This window comes from Triturus cristatus, chromosome 8, assembly GCF_964204655.1.
Source record: "Triturus cristatus chromosome 8, aTriCri1.1, whole genome shotgun sequence".
In the NCBI taxonomy this organism is placed as follows: Eukaryota; Metazoa; Chordata; class Amphibia; order Caudata; family Salamandridae; genus Triturus; species Triturus cristatus.
In genome coordinates this window covers 1,464,258,881-1,464,279,774 of record NC_140591.1, presented here as the reverse complement: position 1 = coordinate 1,464,279,774, position 20,894 = coordinate 1,464,258,881, and the positions used below count along the sequence as shown (strand labels likewise).

Here is a 20,894-nt window from a genome sequence, read left to right as displayed (position 1 = left end):
TACACTCGTGTAGTTTGCCTGGCAAAAGCATGCAGCTGCAACAGATGGTTTTTTATCATAGGTTTCCACTCCATATTTTCAGGATGCATCCACAAATGTTATATTTGCATCTTTTGAATATAGATGGCACTTATTTCAGTAGTGACATCTCTGTTTCAAAATGTCTTTTTTCCCATTTAGTAGGTCTCAAATGTAACACTTTCCCTTTCCATTCCCTGGGTATGCCTGTGTTCGAAAAACCACTGCTGTACACATTTGTTTCTCAAGGCGTTTGATTCTATTGGCCAGAGAATTGTCTGACCATTCATGACGAGGCTCAAACTCGGACAGAAAAGAGGCCCGGGCACAAACATAGAAGTTGCCCTATTCTTGAATAAGATAGCTAAAAACGGGCCCAACGTTTGCAAATTATGGCGGTTTTGAACTCGTAAAGACACACTATGTGGGTATTTTGCAACGTATGGAAAAAATGCATGCGGTTGTGCTCCCTGCAATAGGGTGACCAACTGGCATGGGTGCAAATTCAGGACGGTGAGTGTAAAAATTCAGGACAAAGGGTCAAAATTCAGGACAAAAATTCAGGACAGGAGGTCAAAATTCAGGACAAAACGTCAGGACAAAGGATAAGTTTTACAGACACATCAGAGGAGGTCGCGCAATAGTATATAAGTAAGCCCATCCATATCCAACCATTTGCAAACCTATACATCATGTATCCTTCCATCCACCCTTTCACTCATCCTTCCATTATCCATCCATCCACCCACCCTTTCACCCTATCCATCCGTACAGTCATCCATTCACTCTTCCACCCATCCATTCACTCATTCATCCAGCCATTTACCCATCCAGCCATCCTTTCACTTACTCATCCATTCACCCAGTCACTCATCCTTCCACCTATCCTCCCTTTCTCTCGCCATCAACCCTTTCACTTAGCCATTCTTCCTTCCATCCATCCACCAATCCATCTACTCATCCACTCATGAATCCATCCATTGACCCTATCACTCATCCATCCTTTCTCTCATCCGTCCACCCTTTCACTCCTTCACTCATCTATCCATCCTTGTGTCCATCTACCCTCCTTTTCACTCACTCATCCATCCTTACATCCACCCTTTCACTCATCCATTCATCAACCTTGGCCGATGTCCGGTGAAGATGTCCTATGCAGCTATAGAGGTGTTTGGCTCGGGCCACCCCTAGGCCGTCACCTACCCAGCCGGACATCGGACATTGTTTTCCTCGTCTCCCCGTTGTGTTTCTTTTCCCTCCCCCACCTCTTCCCTCCGTGATTCTTTGTCTGCCTCCCCTTTTCCAGCCTGACTTTTCTGTGTCCCCTGAAGTATTTTCCCCCTTGCCGGTTTTATTTTCTAATGTTATGCTATGCTTTTGTACGTATCGCGGTGCCCGAGAAACCTTGGCCATTGCCCCGTGGAGCTGTCACATGCAGCTATAGAGGAGTTTGGATCTGGTTCACCCCTTGGCCGTCACCTACCCAGCCGGACATCGGACATTGTTTTCCTCGTCTCCCCATTGTGTTTCTCTTCCCTCCCCCGCCTCCTCCCTCCATGATTCTTTGTCTGCCTCCCCTTTCCAGCCTGACTTTTCTGTTTTCCCCTGAAGTATTTTCTCCCTCGCCGTTTTTTTCTAATGTTATGCTATGCTTTTGTTACTTATGTAACTACGTTATACTGTTTCCCTTTCTATGTTATGCGACGCTCCAGCAACTGATGTAACTGTGTAACAATGTTCTGAAACCAATATCTTACTTCATGTAAAGCACTCTGATACCTCTGGGTCTAGCCAGCACTATATAAAACTTTTCAAATATAAATAAAATAAAAATCCACCCTTTCACCTAATAATTCATCAATCATTTCACTCATCCATCCACCCTTTCACTCATCCATCCATCCACCCTTTTACCCACCCATCTACTCTTCCACCCATACATCCATCTATTTCCCTTTTCTCTCATCCATCCTTTCTATCACTCATCCATCCTGTCTCTCATCATCCTTTCATTCATCCATTCACCCTTTCATTCAGCCATCCAGCCATCCACCCATCCCTACACTTACTCACTTGCCCACCTTGTCATATTAATTATGAGCTGAGCCTTTGTCTGCAGAGTTGCAGACAGGAGAGGCCAATCAAGAATTTCACCCTGGCTGTAGTTCCTAAGGCAAGGGGTGGGTTGGGGGAGGGTTCACTATGCCCCTGCACATAGGCAATCTGAAAAAGTGGAAGTCATGCATGATGCACAGTGCCAGGCCATGAGGTGACTGTGACATGGTGTTGTTTCCAGGGCTTTAAGTGGGATGAAAAAACTGGGGGTGGGGTCTCTCCAAAGGGGGTGTTCGATGTAATTAAGGGCGTGGCTTAAAACACCTAAGCCCAAAATATGTGCGCCCCACTGGTATTTTGCCTCTTCTGTCATTGTATCCAGATATATAAAACAACAAGAAACGTTACACCTACAACAAGCCTGAACTATTGGCTTTGTCAATAGTTGTTAGTTGCATAAAATAAAAAAGCAGCAATCATGGCTTCCTTGAATATAATATTGCAGCCCAAATTGGCACATTGTCATTCTGTATGTGACAAACCGCTGCATACAGAATGACAAAGGGCAGGGTGGGGCTGCTCTTGTGCTCAAAGGAGTGCGTTGAGGCCGTCCCATCACAAAGTTGAGGCTTCATGCAGGGGAACAGTGTTGTTCCCTGCAATGCCCAAAATTACGGACAAACAGTGTCCGTAAAAGGGATCATCACGGACAATGGACGTGAGATCCAAATTACAGATGGTCTGTGAAATTTACAGACGGTTGGTCACCCTAAGAGGAGTACTAAACATCCAGCGTTTGTTTCACACATGCCAACAGCCACATCTTAGGCAGGAGACTCCCGATTTTCTCAGAAAAAAATGGCTTTCTTTTAGCAGTCTCCTGTCTAAATTGCCTTTTCTTCAAGTCAATGGGGGGAAAATGAAAACTCCCGATTTTTTTATTCAAAATCTCCCTCTTTCTAGTGTCAAAATGCAGACGTGTGTTTGTTATTTGGTGAAAGGGAGGCCATGTGGCAGAGTGAACAAAGCTGCCCTTTGTAACTGGGGACCATGATCCTAGGCAAATTAATTCATTTCCATGACCCTAAAAAAAAAAATTCTGTCCTTGCATAATTTAATCTGGTGGTCATGTAAAGTGCTGCCATGCTCTTGGGTCGTGTTTGCACTATATAAAACTGCAAAAGGAAAAAAAGAAATCATTTCTGTCAAAAGTAACCGTGTTTTTGTGGTATTTTGCATAATGAGGGCTTCAACAGAATATCACTGCCTAATTCTTAAACCTTCCTTTAGAGTGTTTTTAAAGGCTCACATATGAGTTTTTTGAATTGCTGCATATTAGCGTGTTCCAATTAGAGTACATTTGCTGTTAATAATTTACTGAAATGTGACAAAACTACATTATATTATTTAAAAAAACATGAAGCTTCTGATGTACGTGCAAAAGGTTCCTGTAATTTCTTTGCGCCTTAATCTGTAAATCTATTGTCAAGGCATCCCTCCTATTTAGTCATTTATGGGCTATTCAGCCTACCTTGAAAAATACCCCATATTATGAGGTGCACTGTATATATATTGAGAGATATATTTCCCAACTACAGTAATGTAACTGTTTTTTTATGGTATTACTCTTGATTTAGTACTACTTTCTGATGAGAACCTTAGCGTAAGAACGCCTCTCAAATAGAAACTTAATGCATGTGGAGCAATAAATGTGTGTGTGTGTGTATGTGCGAGAACCACATGTGAAACATTTCTAAGCCATTCTTTGGCTTTGACATTATTACCAAAACGAGCGGTGTCAAAATAGATTTGGCTTTTATGGGCTGCAATGTCTCAGGTACACCACTCATCCTCCTCTCATAAAGAAACATCACCCAATGTTGTTCACCCTACACTAACAGAGACACACTACCTACCAAGAACTCACAAGGGTGCACCATCCAGGCGCGCAACACCCATTGGACTCAAAGGGCTTCAGCCCTCCCCCTCCCCCGGTCGTGTGTGGCAGCCCGGGATGAGACACCTTCCCGGGCAAAAAAGCAGCCGCACCCGAGCATTTCACAGGTCTTTAAAAGACCATTTGCATGTTAATGAGGCCTCGCTGCCGTTTCACCCCTTCTAAGAGCCCCTGCAGCTCCACTCTGCCTATTGCTTAAAGTTCAGCCCCCCCCCCGAAATTTTTGCTCAGACACCCCCCCCCTGCCGAAATTTGACTCTAGTTGCGCCTCTAGCACCATCCCACTGGACTGAAATAACACGCAGTCGCAGTGCACCCTGAACTCACAAGCACTCCTCTCATCCTGTACTAACAGAGACACCACCTTACTCTGAACCCACACCAGTACAAGCCTCACTCTGCACACCGGTCTCTCTGCATACGTACAAGAAAGGCATGCACCTCAAGCACTTTGCTCACGATGCACTCACACTCGTCCACAAGTACAGTTACTGGGTATCCTAAAGATGTGCGCAACAGGGCAAATGAGAACACCAGCGAGCTCTAGGATTGGCTGACGGCTTTCAAGCCAATCCTAGATCGCTTTGTTTGTTCTTTCACAGCAAAGATTGGAGCAACGGTTGGTGATAGAAAGGCACGATTGGCTGTCACCCAACAGCAGGTAAAATTACGGACAAATGGCGTCCGTTAAAGAATCCTTCACGGACAACGGACAGACGGCCGAAATTACGGACTGTCCGTGAAATTTACGGACGGTTGGTCACCCTACCCTGCAAGCAATGACTGTATTATTAATATGGTAATCTCCTGCTAATTGTATTGAAGCAGTGCTGAGAGGTGTAGGTACTCTTGCTCAAATTAAAGAAATACAGGTAAGCGCTTCGACGCCTCGTCAGGGGTATCAAGCGCTATATTAATACCATTACAATAAAATACGTAGTACCGGGCAGTCCCTGCCCATTTAAAGCACTGCCTCTAGCCCAGCCCAGCCTGGTCATGACGGGTCATTTAAGATAGTAAACGATCGCGTGCCAGGCTGCTCCCGGCTCCTCGGCAGCAGTTCCCTCACAGCTCGAGATGAACTTGTGACCTTTTCCATTAACTCCTAGCTTAGTCCCACACCTCTGCTGCACAGACACTGCGCAGTTGCCTATAATCAATTATTATGCCAAGGGGACCCCTGGGAGCACTTCTCATTTTACAGCTCCCGTTACTAACAAAATGGAGGCTGTCACGGGACAGCAGCTCGCGCAGAAAAGATCAATTAGCGTCTGCTGTGATAGGCCGCCGTGTTGATGTTTTCTCACATGGGGTGACAGAACTCACAACATTGATGGCGGGCATTGTGTGGCTGAATTAGTGAACAATATGTGCTTTGTGGAGGGTTCGAGTCACACGTGACAGCAGAGTGTCCGCCAGAGGCTGTTTCGAACACTATCGTTCGAATGTTGACAGGTATGGGTTTTTTTTGTGTGGAAATCGAACCTGTTTTCTAGGTGCCAATGTGCACTTTATTGAGAATGTTTTGATTGTATTAAGAATACCTTAAACATGGAGTTCTGTTCCTGGAACATCGCAGTATGGCATTGGGTTGAGATAAGATTGCAGAATCCGAGGTATGATGGAGCCAAAGAAGGGTTTTATCATTTGCTAGCACAGCGCTATATAAATGCAATTATAATGCAATACAATACCATAGTGTTGCCATGCAGTTATATATATTTTGCACATATTCAAATATGAGGCGCATGATAGTAAAGTGATTTTCACAGAATTGCACCAATTCTGATTAAGTGTCTAAGCTGGGATAAGACCCCAGGGACCAGATCAGGTGATTTACACCACTGACAGGAAATTTTAAACTGGTGCAGAGCGGTTTTGCACCAACTCCTTGGCACACAATTATGTTTTTGCATCTGTAAGTTAATGCTGTTCACATTTTAGGTCAAACCTACCAGACCTTAAAGCTGTCTGTTTGTGAAAAACCTATTGTCAGTTTACTAAGAACTTACAGTGGGCTTAAACCTCCGTCATTACTCACTATTGCTTGGTTTTGTTGTCCCTTCAATTTACTTGCTTATTATTCAATAGCATGCCGTGTCCACCTTGTGTTAGCCCCTACCCTGGAGCATATTCTCTTTACTTGTGGCCTTTCACTGCTCACTTTTAGGGAACTACTTTTTTCCACTTACGCACTCCATGACAGTGCATGTGTTTTGCACCTGTCTCCCATATGTGCTTCTTTCCCCCTGTGCTCCCTGTTGTCTTCTCTCGCCTGTGTACCTCGCTCCCCAAGATCCATGTTGGTCTCCCTCACCCATGTGCCTCTCTCCCCAGCACTATGTTGCTCTCGCCTGTGTGGTTTTCCCTTTGCCCCATGCTGCTCTCTCACTAATGTGCCTCTACTGTCCTCCTGGTTGCTCGCTCCCTCGTGCGCTTATTCCCTGTTTTCCCTCCACCTGCTCCCCCCACCTGTTCCTTCGTTGCCCCCTAATGCCTCCAGCAGCCCTATTTTTTCCTTAAATTTTAACTTTTTGGAGTGGCATGCAGAAAATTGCTGCCAGCCCTTGTGATTTATAAACAAAAGAGCTTTTGTGCTACTTCAATTTCATTTGTTTTTGCTTACCGATCCATCACAGATTGGTAAATAAAAAATAACTTTGCCTGTGTTATGCACATACATCATGATGGACCTTTTTTCCTTGTTGTACATACTGTACAGCATTGCTATTTTGACGATGCTGTACAGCATGAAGACAAGGCATTGGCTAATAGTTCTCAAAGGCGAGACCTGTTGGCTTTGCCAATGCTTGTTTCACTGGTTGTCGGTGCAGATGTCACTGCTCAATGGTCCTAAATTGGTATATGGAGGGTCTGGGTTTAATTAGATCTCAGCTATGTTCGGCCACTAATAAATGGTGGAAATCCTGCTCAGAGATCGACAAACAAAACAGTGCTTAGAAAACACTAGAGAGGCAGCATTGAAGCAGCAAAATACACTGAGAGGAGGATGCTGGGGACTGTTTTAAGGAGCTGTTTCAGATTCTTAGATAAGTTTCTAAGGTCCACTCCTTCTCAGTGCCTTCAAATTCTCCCAACAAAATATTATCAGCGTCCACCATTCACAATTTTTTGTGAGTAGAAAATTAAGCTTTGTGAAGACATTTGTCACTCTAAGGAGGTTCTGGAAGAATATTCCAGGTCATTACCGTCTGGCTTCTCAGTGATTCCATCATTTACTCTGGTTAAATTAACTCGAGAGGAAATAGACCTCACAATCAACCATGAATAGTGCCCCACCAATTGTTACCCTTCCTTCCTGATGAAGGAACTAATTCCTTCATCAGCATTTCTAGTTCCTGTTGTCACTAGATAATTAGCCACTCTCTTAGGGAAGGTTATGCCCCTGCTTGTTTGGAATTCCCCAGTCTTTCAATTACTCAAAAATTCCACTTTAGATCCCTTGGATATGGCCAGTTATTAGCCGATTGTTGAAATTCTATTTCTTTTAAAGATCCCAAAGAAAGCAATATCCAAACTTAAGTTGCACCTAGAACAGTTCTACCTTCTGGGAAGGCTACGCCTTTGATTTCGGTCTGTTAAAAGCATAGAGATGATGATGTTGGATGTCAGAGAAACGATACTTGAGGTGATGGATGAGGGTACGGCATCACTACAGGTGCTCTTGGATCTCTTTGCTGCATTTAGTTCCATTGAACACTCCACCCTTCTGTATCATCTCCAACAGGTAGCAGGAGTATTACCAGCCTGTCTTACGTGGTTGGCGGTGTTCCTCTTAAACGCATATTTCAAGGTGAAGAAAACAGAGGGATTGATCCTGTGTCTCCAGTATATTGTGCAGATCTGCAGGATACCCATTTCTTCATGTATTATTTCACATTGATATGAAGCCTCAAAACAATCTCTTAGCTTTGCAAGCGGTTGGATTTCACATGTATGCAGATGACATCTGGCAAGTGTACATTTTGAGATGGATGCTGAACATCTAACCAAATGGATTGTGGTGATACCCATAGAGGATGAAATAGATTTAGCTTTCAAGTGGGAAAAAAATCAATTGGTGCCAGTAGGTTCAAAGGTGGTAGTGGACAGTTTATTTTCTGCCCATGATATCAGGCCCGTAGGGAACTCTGTGACCAAACTGGCAAAAAGGGTAAAGTCCCTAGGAGTGGTAATGGATAACCAAATCACTATGGAAGAACATGCTAATACTCTTGCTAGAGCCTATGCCTTCCATATTAATGTATTATCCAAGATAGGCCATTCTTCTCTGAAAATAACAGAGCCGCTCTTGAAAGGGCTATAAAAGGACTGAGACCGGATTACTGCTGTTCACTGCTTCTGGGAGATGTCCAAACGGTCCTGAGCATATTCCATAGAATTCAAAATGCTGCTTCTAGATCTGCTTCTGGTGTTAAACTCTGGGATCATTATCGACCTAATACTTTTTAAACTAGACTGAGTGCTGAGCATTGACCATGTAAAGTGTAGAGTTTGGGTTATGATTCATATATCGATTGATAATGCCAGTCCCAGTTATGGAAATTCGGCCCTCAAAATGTATGCCCCAAGTAGGTGTTTAAGATCCTGTGACTGGGATCTGGTGGCTTAAGAAGACTGCACTGGTAGATAGGAGGCTACAGGTGTTGGAGACAGGATGGTGGAATGACCTACCTCCAGAGACAAGAAAGGCTGTACATCTTGAGAGTTGTAAAATAAATCTAAAACCCCTTTTGCTTTAGTTAGGCAAAACTGAGATTGCTTTGTACTGGCACAAATATGCCCCTGATATGAGTCGCCTTACAAACTGATTTGACTTGACTGGTTCAACATTGTCCAGAATTAGTGCCAAACTGTCTAGAACCAGTGCACACTCTGGAATCTTCCCTGGGCTCTTATGCAAGGTATTTAACCACAAGACTGATGTCTGCCGGTAGCTCGTTCCAGGTCTTGGCTGCAATGTGAGAGAAGGATCTTCCGCCTGCTCTGGTTCTGTGGATGCGTGGGGTTTCGGCCAGTGCGAGTTTGGAAGATCGGAGGTTTCTTTTGGGTACGTGGAAGTTGATTCTGTCGTTGAGGTATTTGGGTCAGTTGTTGTGTAGGCATTTGTAAGCGTGAGTGAGGATTTTGAACGTGACTATTCTCCACGGGGAGCCATTGGAGACTTTGTAGGTGTTGGCTGATGTGTTCGTGTCGGGGGATACCGAGGACGAGTCTGGCGGCAGTGTTTTGTATTGTCTGGAGTTTGCGGAGTAGGGACTTGTTGATGCCGGCATAGAGTGTGTTTCCATAGTCCAGTCTGCTGGTGATGAGTGTGTGGGTGACTGTCTTCCTTAACTCAGGGGTGATCCACTTGACGGTCTTACGGAGGGTGCGGAGGGTGTTGAAGCAGCTGGAGGTGACAGTGTTGACCTGTCGGTTCATGGTGAGTGAAGAGTCGAGTACGATGCCGAGGTTCTTGGCGTGGTCTGAGGGGGTAGGTGGGCTTCCGAGGGCAGTCGGCCACCAGGTGCTGTCCCATGCAGAAGGGGTGGTACCGAGGACGAGGACTTCTGTCTTCTTGGCATTGAGCTTCAGGCAGCTGTTGGTCATCCAGACTGCGACATCTTGCATTCCTTTCTGGAAGTTGAGTTTGGCAGTGGTGGGGTCTTTGGTGAGGTAGAGGATGAGCTGGGTGTCGTTGGTGTAGGATACAATGTTGAGGCCGTGTTGTCGGATGATGGCTTCGAGGGGGGCCATGTAGATGTTGAAGAGGGTGGGGCACAGTGATAAACCGTGTGGGAATCCACAGGTGAATTTCTTGGGATCGGAGAGAAAGGGTGGGAGTCTGATCCTTTGGCTTCTTCCGGTGAGGAATGATTGGATCCAGTCCACGGCTGTTCCTTGTATGCCTGCGTCGTGTATTCTGGCGACTAGTGTGCGGTGGGAGACTGTGTTGAATGCCGCTGATAGGTCGAGTAGGATGAGGGCTGCGGATGTCATCTGTGGCGGCGAGGAGGGCGGTCTCTGTGCTGTGGTTACTTCGGAATCTGGATTGGGACGGGTCGAGGACGGCGTTCTCTTCAATGAATTGCGTCAGTTTCCTGTTGACTGTTTTCTCTGCAACTTAGGCTGCGAGGGGAGGAGCGAGATGGGCTGATAGTTCTTGAGGTCGGTGGGGTCAGCTGTGGGCTTATTGAGCAGGGGTCTGACTGCTGCATGCTTCCAGTCGTCTGGGAAGGTGCCTGTTGTGAAGGTGGTGTTGATGGTGCGTTGTAATTCGGGTGCGATGGCGGCCGTGGCTCTGTGGTAGATGTGAGGGGGAAGGGGTCGGTGGTGGCCCCCAAGTGGATGCTTTTCATGGTCGAGGCGGTGTCTTCGGCCGTGATCGGTGACCAGTTGGAGATGGTGAGCTGGCTGGTGTTTTTGGGGAGCGGGGGACCGTCTGTGGCACCTGGTGGATGGTCAATGAAGTTGTCGTAGAGGTTTCTTGATCTTGAGGTGGAAATAGGTTCCAAGCTTGTCGCAGAGGTCTTGGGATGGGGTGATGTCTGTATGCCCCAAGTAGGTGTTTAAGATCCCGTGACCGGGCTCTGGTGGCTCCATCCAAATTTAAGAAGACTGCACTGGTAGATAGGAGGCTACAAGTGTTGGAGACAGGATGGTGGAATGACCTGTCTGTGGCTTTGCTGCGTGGGTTGGTGAATTCTTAAATGACACCGAAAAGTTCCTTGGAGTTGGTGGAGTTGGCCAGGATTTTGTTGTGGATGAAGTTCCTCTTGGTGGCTCTGATCTGGTTGTGGTAGTCCGTCATGGCGTCCTTGTAGGTGGTGTGGTTTGCGGTTGTTTTGGTGTTTCTTCAGTTCTTCTCCAGGCGTCTGCAGGTGCGTCTGGCTTCTTGGAGAGTGGTGGTGAACCAGGTGGCTTTTCTGGGGCGCTGTCTGCCGGGGTTGCGTAGCGGGCCGAGCTCATCTGCGCAGTTGAAGATCCAGGTGTGGAGTTCTCTGGCTGTATTGTTTGCGTCGGTTGCATTGGATGCCCAGGTGCGGTTGTCTCGGGTGAGGGTGGAGTTAAGTTGCTCATCGGTAACCTTGCTCCAGTTCCTTCGTGGTGGGCGTGGGGCTGGTTTGGATGTGAGGAAATTCGAAATACGGCACCATCTTTTCTTATAACACCACTACGCTGTTGCCCTCACTCAGGCCCCTTGTACCTTCATAGCGTTTCTTTCACGTTCTATACTGTTGCACATATTACACAACCTTTCCTGTTTCCCCGAGCTAAGTCCATTCTGAGACCCGGCTCGAAGCAACTAATCCCCCAGATAACCATCTATTGACCCTTGGTGACCGTTCTCGGCCTCGCCAGTTGTTTTACGAATCACCATCTTCAACACGCAAACACGTCCTGTCGTAAATTAATTCAACCTAGGAATGGCTATGCCACCTGACCTATAGGGTTGGGGAGAGAACACGACCTTAGGGAAGGAATTTCTATTACCCATTATCCTGTATCTTGTACAAAGAATGTTTTCTTGGGGATGATTTGTATTTTTATTGCACCTTGTGGGGGTTGTTGCTTTAGGGGATTCAAGTACTACAAAAGACTGTGAGCCACAAATTGAAGTGGCAGTCTCCTGAGAACCTACCACCGATGTACTTCTAGGACAACTGTACCTAGCTGCAGCTAATAAATTGAAGTTCCTATGCCAGACAGAGTGTTCCGTGTCTCTGTAATTTGGAAGGCGAACTCAGAAGATTTCAGGCGTACCCTGCGCCGCCGGCCTTAAAAAGCCCGGTTCTTCAATTTGGTGCCCTCTGTGAGGCCGCTTCAGAGGTCGTGGGTCCAGCCCGAGGATTGTGAGGAGCCCCGCAAGGAAATTCCGGAGGACGCGCACCACGTGATCGACCCCTGCATGTCGTAAGTGGACCGAAGGTTTTTTACCGTGTGGCTTCTCCCTCCCAATGGCTGAAAAGACCTGCTGCCCTGACTGCGGCCACGCTTTGGCTCCCTTTTGTAATTTGTATCGCGAGACATCAGACGGACCTCTGTTGGCGTACGGACACATCTGGATAAGTTAAGTATAGTGGCCACTCCTTTGCCTTTGTTTTGTCTTTGTTCGACTTTTGCAAAAGCCGAAACCGAGGGGTGAGTGCAGTTTTGTACTATAAAGTGACTAATTAACCCCTTGAAGTTTGTAAAGAAACTATTGTGGTAGCGATGCCTAGTTTCAGTAAGTTTGGAAAATGGTTTTGTTATAATCGCGATAGGGCTTCCCGACTGGAGGACTATTGTCCAATTCCTCCGGCCGGAACTCCCACTTATGAAGCATATTCTAAACATGGTATTGGCCCCATAGCTTTTAATGGGGCATGGGTTCGTTATACTAGAAAAGATGGTGTTTTACGATGGCCACAGAACGGCAGTTTTGAGCTCAATATTTTAGATAATTTGGAGAACACTTTGTTTAAACGAAAAGCCCGGCCGGCTATGTTTGACTCTTTTCGCCTATGGCGTAAGGAGGCCAAACAGAAAGAAATAAAACAAGCTAAAAAGGATAGGAGGGATATGTCTATTTTGCAAGCTGCACAACAGTTTAAAAATAATGAAACCGATCATGCGATTGAGGTCTCTGATAGGCAACATCGTATGGCGGTAGATAAATGTTATCCAGTGTTGCCAACTTCCCCTACGGAGAAAAATGTGGACCCTGAGAAGGATCCTTTAATGTCCCATCTGTTGACATTACCCCCGCCCTATGCGCAAGGGAGCTAATGTACCTTTTGGATTACCGCCTGCCCCCGGAGCGAATGCACCTTTATTATTAGCACCTGCCCCGCCTGTTCCGCCCGTTGCCCCGCCTGTCGCTCCCCAACCGGTTCCTGCACCCCCACCACAGCTTTCCCCGGCATTGCCGAGCTCTCCCTTACCTTCGGCTCCCTCCGTAAATGTTACTTCCTCTTCTGCCCCGCCTAATATTCTGTCCCCTGTTCTAATGACGAATTCTCCCTCCGCTCGGAGGCGAATGATCGATACCGTTTCTGGCCTTTTGTCCCCTCTCTTTGGGACATTTCAAATTACCCCGGTTCCTCCTCGTAGACAAACTCGTAGTCAGCTACCAGGTCCGGAGGAACGGGAAGTGCTAGACCTTCAAGCCCGAAGGTGGATCACGAATGGCCCCCAGTATAGTGTGCAAGATATTATGGTCATCTTTCAGCAGTGGGAGGCACCAACGCAGAGATATGTTTTTGATATTATGTGTAACATTTTAAGTCAAGAGTGGGAGGATATGGGTTTGGGACGAGCTCCTCAGGGCCTGCTCGATGTACAGGCCGAGTTTGATAGAGGACTGATTGTGGGCGCAGAGGTCGAGGACGCGGTAGGAACGCTTGTCACTTTTAGAACGATGCTTCCCTGCCGGTCCTTGCCGAAACGCGATTCCTCCATCAGGCGAAAATTAAAGCACTATCCCATGAGAGAGGTTCCTCCAGTGTGGAGAGAGGAGGTTGCAGCTCAGGGTGCTAATCCTTTTATACCTGCTCACTTTCAACGCGTGTGGGTACACGTTCCGTGGAAGCAATCTGAGGTATTGGCCCTGAAACAGTCGTTACCGGACCCCCGTAAAAATCCTGCTGGGTACTACAAAGAGTTGTCCCAAACTGTTGATGCATGTATTATGAATTTGGCCGATATAGACATGCTAATGGGTAATGTGGTCCCACAACCGTTATGGGCTAGGATTCGGAAGGAGGACCATGTAGGGGAACTGGGGGTTGATTGGGCTGCCATACTCGCCGCAGACAGACTCCAAGTGGGTGGTGCCAAACCTGAGCCTCTAATTACAGAACTCCCAGCTAGGATCATTACCTTACTAAAGACTATGATGCCCACTCTGCGAGTTAATTGGGATAAGTTAGCAGCTTGTAAGCAGAAAACAGATGAAAACGTCTCTGATTTCTTCACTCGTTTCGAGGAGACGTTCATCGATCATAGTGGTCAGGATATGAGCACGGAAGGTGGCCAACGATTGTTTGTAGACAAATTTGTGTCTAATTTGGTTCCGGAAATATCTAATAAGTTGAAGAATTCCGAAAGCGCGTGGGCGGTCTCCTCTTCGGCCCAGATATTGGCTACTGCCCAGTATTATGAAAATAGGGATAAAGAGGAAAGAGAGAAACTTGATAAAAAGACCAAAGAGTTGAAAACAAAAGTTCTTTTACAACAAGCTTATCCTCCTCGCCCTGCACAACGTGAATATCAGCCGTCTCCACAATTCCAGAGACAGTTGCAGAGGTCTGGGCCTTTCGTTCCCCGACCCCCACTGGGCCAAAATCAATGCGCTTATTGTAAAGATGAAGGCCATTTAAAGTATAATTGCCCGGCTTTGTTACAGCGCACAAGCGGTATTCCCGCGTCACAAGGCCAGAGTGGTTATCAGTCAGCACCAAGAGGTAGAGGACGAGGTACGCCACCTAATAACCAGCGTTCCATGCCCCCTGGAAACTCCACAAATTATTTTGACCAGCAAAATGTTCAGTCTACCAACTATTACAACAGTGATTACTATACTGAGGATGAGAGTCAGAATTCCCAACATAGCTAGGACAGCCATGGACAAAGTGAGGGAGTAGTATCAGTTCCAGTGGACCAAAGTGGGCCTTATGTTGATGTGGAAGCACTAGGTGTTACAGAGCCATTCCTATTAGACACTGGTGCAAAAAAGAGCTCTATGATTCACTCTAAACTCCCTGGGGCACCTTTGTCTGGCTGTACAAATGTTTCTGTAGGTTTTTCTGGCGCCCCAGTTCAAAACCCAGTTTCATGCCCTTTGCCCATTTCAATAGGTCCTTACAAATTGGAGGCCCCGCTCCTTTTAACAACTGGTTGTGGTGAAAATTTGTTGGGCTTGGATTTACTGAAGAGATTGTATGCAACATTACACTGTTCCCCTTCTGGTGTACGTCTTACCTTAGGTAAGACATTGACCTCACCGATGTACTTGTCTAAAGATCAGCTTCCCCCTGAATTACAATCTCTTCCAGCCACCCTATGGGCCACCGGCCCCAATGATGTGGGCCTCCTGCGGATTCCTCCCTACATTGTAACACTCAAGCCTAATACTAAATTTCCTCGCAATCCACAGTATAAAATTTCCAGTGACGGCGAAAAAGCTCTTTTGACTATAGTTCAAATGACACTCAGGAGCAACACGACTGCTCCCTCCGCACGGAGGAAGATACAAAAGGCAGAGTCGATTTAAAGGATACTCCACTCCTGGACCCGGATGGGACCTTATGGGTGGACGGTTCTTGTTTTAAGCTTCCCAATGGTGAAACGACCTCAGCCTTTGCAGTCACTACCTTATACACTATTGTAGAAACAGCGCGTATTATACATAACTCAGCCCAGGCAGCTGAATTGATAGCACTGACTAGAGCTTGCGTGTTGGCTGAAGGAAAAAGGGTGAATGTGTATACTGTTAGTCAGTATGCGTTTGGAGTGGCCCATAGTTTTGGCCGCCTGTAGAAGGAAAGAGGGTTTCTCACATCCCATGGCACTAAGATACAGCATGGCCAATTGGTAAATGACCTCCTTGAATCGCTCACCTTGCCCACTCAGATAGCGATTGTGAAGTGTAGTGCACATAAGAAGATCACTGATGATGTAGGTCAAGGAAACGCTTTCGCAGACCACATAGCGAAAGAGACAGCTAGAGACGCTACAAGCCGCATGTATGTTGTGGGCTCAGCTAGATGGGTTGCACAAGGGGGGATGTGTGAGAATACTGTGGACAGTGTGAAAATGATCCAGGCAGAGGCCACAGAGAAAGAATTGAGTACGTGGAAAGAAAGTATAGGAAGATTGGATGTGACAGGGTGCTGGACAGACTTGTCAGAACATCAACGCTGGTTGTTACCAGATGCTTATGTACTCCCAGTAGTTACCATGGCACATGGTCCAGCCCATATTAGCGCTAAAGGTATATGCAAGCTTCTGGCCCCGGTATGGAAGAATGTGGGGATCCCTAAATGTGCAGACAATCTGGTTAAGCATTGTATTGTATGCTTAATGCATAACCCGGGGAAGGGAACACCAACACCAGCAGGACACTTTGCTCCCCAACTTACCCTTTTGAGGTTTTACAAATAGATTACATCCACATGGGACGATGTAACAATCTGAAGTACGTTCTTGTTGTGGTATGTGCCTTCTCCCGATGGGTAGAGGCCTATCCCCTGAAAGATAATACTGCTCTATCCACGGCAAAAGTCCTTTTGAAGGAGTTTCTGCCAAGATTTGGGTTACCAAGAGTTATCTGGAGTGACAACGGAAGTGAGTTTGTGGGTCAGATCATGCAGAAAGTATGTGCAGGCCTTGGCATTCAGCAAAAATTTCACGCAGCAAACCATCCTCAGTCAGCAGGTTTGGTGGAATGCTATAATGGCACCCTTAAGCTTAAGCTGGCGAAAATAAAATTCCCGTATGGGACTTAGTCCTTATGAGGTTGTCTTTGGACGCCCTGCAAACGTTTGGGGAGTCCCAAGGCCAAAGAAATACTCCGAGATAGAGCATCCATTGTTGATTGACTATTTACATGATCTAACCACTAAGTTACATGTCCTTCATCAACAAGTACAAGATACTTTGCCCCAGGCTTCAACGGATCCTGGTCACACCATACGGCCGGGAGACTGGGTCTGTGTCAAAAACTTCCAGAGGTCAAAGAACTTGGAACCTCGCTGAAGAGAACCTCGTCAGGTGCTCCTGACGACGCGTACTGCAGTAAAGGTGGTCGGCAAAAAGAACTGGGTACATGGGTTACATTGCAAGAAAGTGCCCTTGCCATTGCCTTATGATCAATGGGTTCATCAACAAATTAGTGACTCTGAAACCGGAAGAACACCAAAATTTGGACTATTCAGCGATGCACGCCTAGACTTTGCCGGAGCAGGACAAGACGACGACGAGGACCTTCAGTCAGCTATACCACCGGCAGTGAAATTGGACACTACTAAACCACATCTCCTTTTCCAAGAGCAAACTGTACCTGGTTCCCAGAGGTACGATTTGAGGCCCAGACTGAACAAAATACCTCAATAGTGCTTCATTGATTTTTGTCTTTATCCCGATTTCCACATGATTGCAGGGCCGTGATCGTAAGTCTCAGAATTGTGACCCAAATGTGGCTCTAGGCCTGTGGGACTTGTAGGAAAGTATAAAGAACTACAGACAATCACAGCTGAGTGAAGCAACCTCCCGTCACGGGCAATATTTAGAGCTGGAAATGACTGTTAACAAGGGAATGGCCAAAATACAAACAAGGAGCACAAAGCATTGTAAATTATTGCATAATCGTTTTATAGTGGTTTTAATAATATTGATCTTGATATGTATTATATTGTCTTGTATGGGATGGGGACTACATGTAATCTTTACACAGCCTACCCCCAAAGTTACGGTTGAAATGCATACACATGGCACTCTACCACCTCATGTTGAGTCAAGAAGGAGTGAATTCCGCAACAACACATTTGTTTCCATGCTACACCAACATCAATTGGCCACTAATGCGACAAACTGTTGGGTTTGTGGTCTTCTGCCAAGTTCGGTGAATACTGGAATGCCATACATTACCCTTCCTTTTTCATTTAATGGCTCTTGTAGTGCATGGTGGGAATTGAGCGCCAGTTGGGTCTTTTCTGGAGATGGGGATACACGAGAAGTAAGGAGCTTGGGAGTACATCTATACCATTTATGTTGGCGAGACAGAAAAAGGATATATGGGACAGATAGTGAGAAGTCAGAATATGCTGAGCGCCAAACTAAATCTACGGATTTGTATTTTCTGCCCTCTAATAGAACCTCTCGAAAAGGACAAACTTTTCTAGTGGTACCTGGACAAGCACCATTCTGTATTAGGAAAGGAGGGTTAGAATATAAAGGTACAAGCAATTGCCAACATATTGTGACATTGAATGGGACAGATTGGCCTCGCATGGTTCCCTCACGTAATACATACTACGTGTGTGGAAATAAGGCTCACACTTCTCTACCAGCTAATTGGAGAGGCACTTGTTACATCGCTTGGTTGTTGCCCCCTACATATATAGCAGATGCCAAGCATCATTTACAGAAAAGAGGGGTGGCGTCTGGCCAGGATACGTCAGGACAAGAAGTCGGGGATGTCTTGAAAGGACTCATTCCATTCTGGGGCTCAATAGCCAACAGTAGAGACATAAGACAACTAATTCGAGTTGTAGAAGCCACTGTCAATGAAACAGCTGGAGCTTTGAGTAACATCACTGCAGAACTTGCTGCTGACCGCCTTGTCACGCTTCAGAACAGGATGGTATTAGATATCATCCTTGCTGACCGTGGGGGCGTCTGCAGATTGATCGTATCTAGCTGCTGCATTTTTATTCCAGACAACACCCCTACAGTATACCAAGCCATCTCTAAGCTACATAAGATCGCTGAGTCCGTTCACCAGGATGAAGGGAATTGGTCTCTGATGGGATGGTTTGGGGGACTACTGTTTACATGGGGATGGAAGGTTCTTACCTTTGTCGGAGCGACTTTGGCTATTCTCTTCTCATGTTGCCTTTGCGTACAATGTGGTCCAGCTATATGCGGACTCTGCGCTACCCTGTGTGTTCCAAATCCGGTAGCACAGAAAGCAGCAAACACAAAGACAATGCTGCAACAACAGCTTGTAGATTTCATGGCTATTGAAGTCGATTCAGATTAACACCAGCCTCTGGCTTCTTTGCCTGAGTAATGGCAAAAGGAGGGTCTGAGGAAATTCGAAATACGGCCCCATCTTTTCTTATAACACCACTACGCTGTTGCCCTCACTCAGGCCCCTTGTACCTTCATAGCGTTTCTTTCACGTTCTATACTGTTGCACATATTACACAACCTTTCCTGTTTCCCCGAGCTAAGTCCATTCTGAGACCCGGCTCGAAGCAACTAATCCCCCAGATAACCATCTATTGACCCTTGGTGACCGTTCTCGGCCTCGCCAGTTGTTTTACGAATCACCATCTTCAACACGCTAACACGTCCTGTCGTAAATTAATTCAACCTAGGAATGGCTATGCCACCTGACCTATAGGGTCGGGGAGAGAACACGACCTTAGGGAAGGAATTTCTATTACCCATTATCCTGTATCTTGTAAAAAGAATGTTTTCTTGTGGATGATTTGTATTTTTATTGCACCTTTTTGGGGTTGTTGCTTTAGGGGATTCAAGCGCTACAAAAGACTGTGAGCCACAAATTGAAGTGGCAGTCTCCTGAGAACCTACCACCGATGTACTTCTAGGACAACTGTACCTAGCTGCAGCTAATAAATTGAAGTTCCTATGCCAGACAGAGTGTTCCGTGTCTCTGTAATTTGGAAGGCGAACTCAGAAGATATCAGGCGTACCCTGCGCCGCCAGCCTTAAAAAGCCCGGTTCTTCAGATGCCTTGGGTTTGTTGATGATGAAGTGTACACAGTGGTGGTCGTTCTTGGCGGCTGCCTTGTGTGGCTGAATTGGACGCTGTTTCCTGCCGAAGATGGGGTCGAGGGTGTGTCCTGCTCTGTGGGTCGGTGTGTTGACAAGTTGTTTAAGTCCGATGCTGGCGAGGTTGTTAAGAAGGATAGTGGAGTTGGGGTCGCTGGGGTTGTCGAGGTGGAAGTTCAGGTCTACAATGAGTATGTAGTTTGTTGAGGTGATGGTGTGGGGTGCGATTAATTTGGTGAGGGTGGTGGTGAAGGGTGTTCGGGGGCTGGGGGGGCTGTAGACAAGGGTTCCTCGGAGTGTGGCTTTGGGGGTGGCCTGGATCTGCAAGTGAAGGTGTTCGGCGGAAGGTAAGGTTTCGCCGGAGGTGGTGAGGCGGAGGGTGCTCTTGTGGGCAATGGCGAGGCCCTCTCCTGGGTGGTTGGGGCGGTCCTCTGGATCTTGTATCCATCTGGGATGGCGATGCTGATGTCGGGGGGGGGGGAGGATGCGATGGTCCAGGTCTCTGTGAAGAAGGCGATGTCGGGCAAGACAGAGTCACGTAGGTTCCAGATTTCCATGGCGTGTTTGTGTACATTGAGGAGGATGCATTTTAGGGTGTCGCTGGTGCTGGCATCGGCGGTGTTGGAGGCCGGGGTGGCGGTGAGGGTCTGGCGGCAGTGGAGGTATGAGAACTGGCCGTGTGTCGCGTTCAGCGAGGCCTGTTGGCATTCTCTAAGTCTTCCAGGGTTGAGTGCGAGGATGGTGGTGGTGTCGTAGCGATGGGTCCAGGGTTCCTAGTGCTGGCCGCCGGTCGGGTCGCGGACGGGCGCAGACAGGCTTGCCTTTGGCGCGCCTTCAGCGCGGTGGTGATGCAACCACACAGCGGCCACTATTAAGTAGGGGAGATGGGAGGGAGGAGAGGCTGGGAGGCGGGAGCGGGGGAATTCCGGGGGGGAGGGGCCGCAGGGGCAGCAGCAGCAAGAGGCAAAAGGAACAGGCAGGCATGAGAAAATAAAAACAGTGGTGGAATTTAGAGCAAGACACAGATCAGCACAATTACAGTGGCACAACAGGGAAACATTAAGAAAAAAAGGTGAGAAAGGTTACGGTGGTTGCAGGCAGTCTGGTCCCAGTTGGAGCGGGCAGCAGGTGCAGGAGCGGGCAGCAGCCTCGAACCTCCCAAGGAGGAGGTCGGGGTCTGGAGGCAAGAGACGGCATAGCGGAGCTGCGGGGAGAGAGTGAACCTAGACCGAGGGTCGGAGGTCTTACTCCATACAACCTGTATAAACGTATTCTGCAACGTACAACCTGTATAAACCTATGCAATTCAAAGCATTGTTATGTTGCACACAATTTGTTTACTCCTTATGGTAAAGTAATG

General features: G+C 47.0%; 1 long non-coding RNA gene across 4 annotated transcripts in view; it reads left to right on the top strand.

The window, feature by feature from the left end:
• Positions 1-4,564: 4,564 nt before the first annotated feature.
• LOC146805938 (uncharacterized) overlaps positions 4,565-20,894 on the top strand; it is a 118,457-nt gene continuing 102,127 nt past the window's right edge. The window contains exon 1 of one of the 4 annotated variants that reach the window (XR_014967941.1): positions 4,565-4,691. This is a non-coding gene — a long non-coding RNA (uncharacterized LOC146805938). Of the gene's footprint in view, positions 4,692-4,730; positions 4,830-5,032; positions 5,486-20,894 lie in introns of those variants that run through there. The other 3 variants (XR_014967943.1, XR_014967940.1, XR_014967942.1) reach the window with 3 other exon arrangements.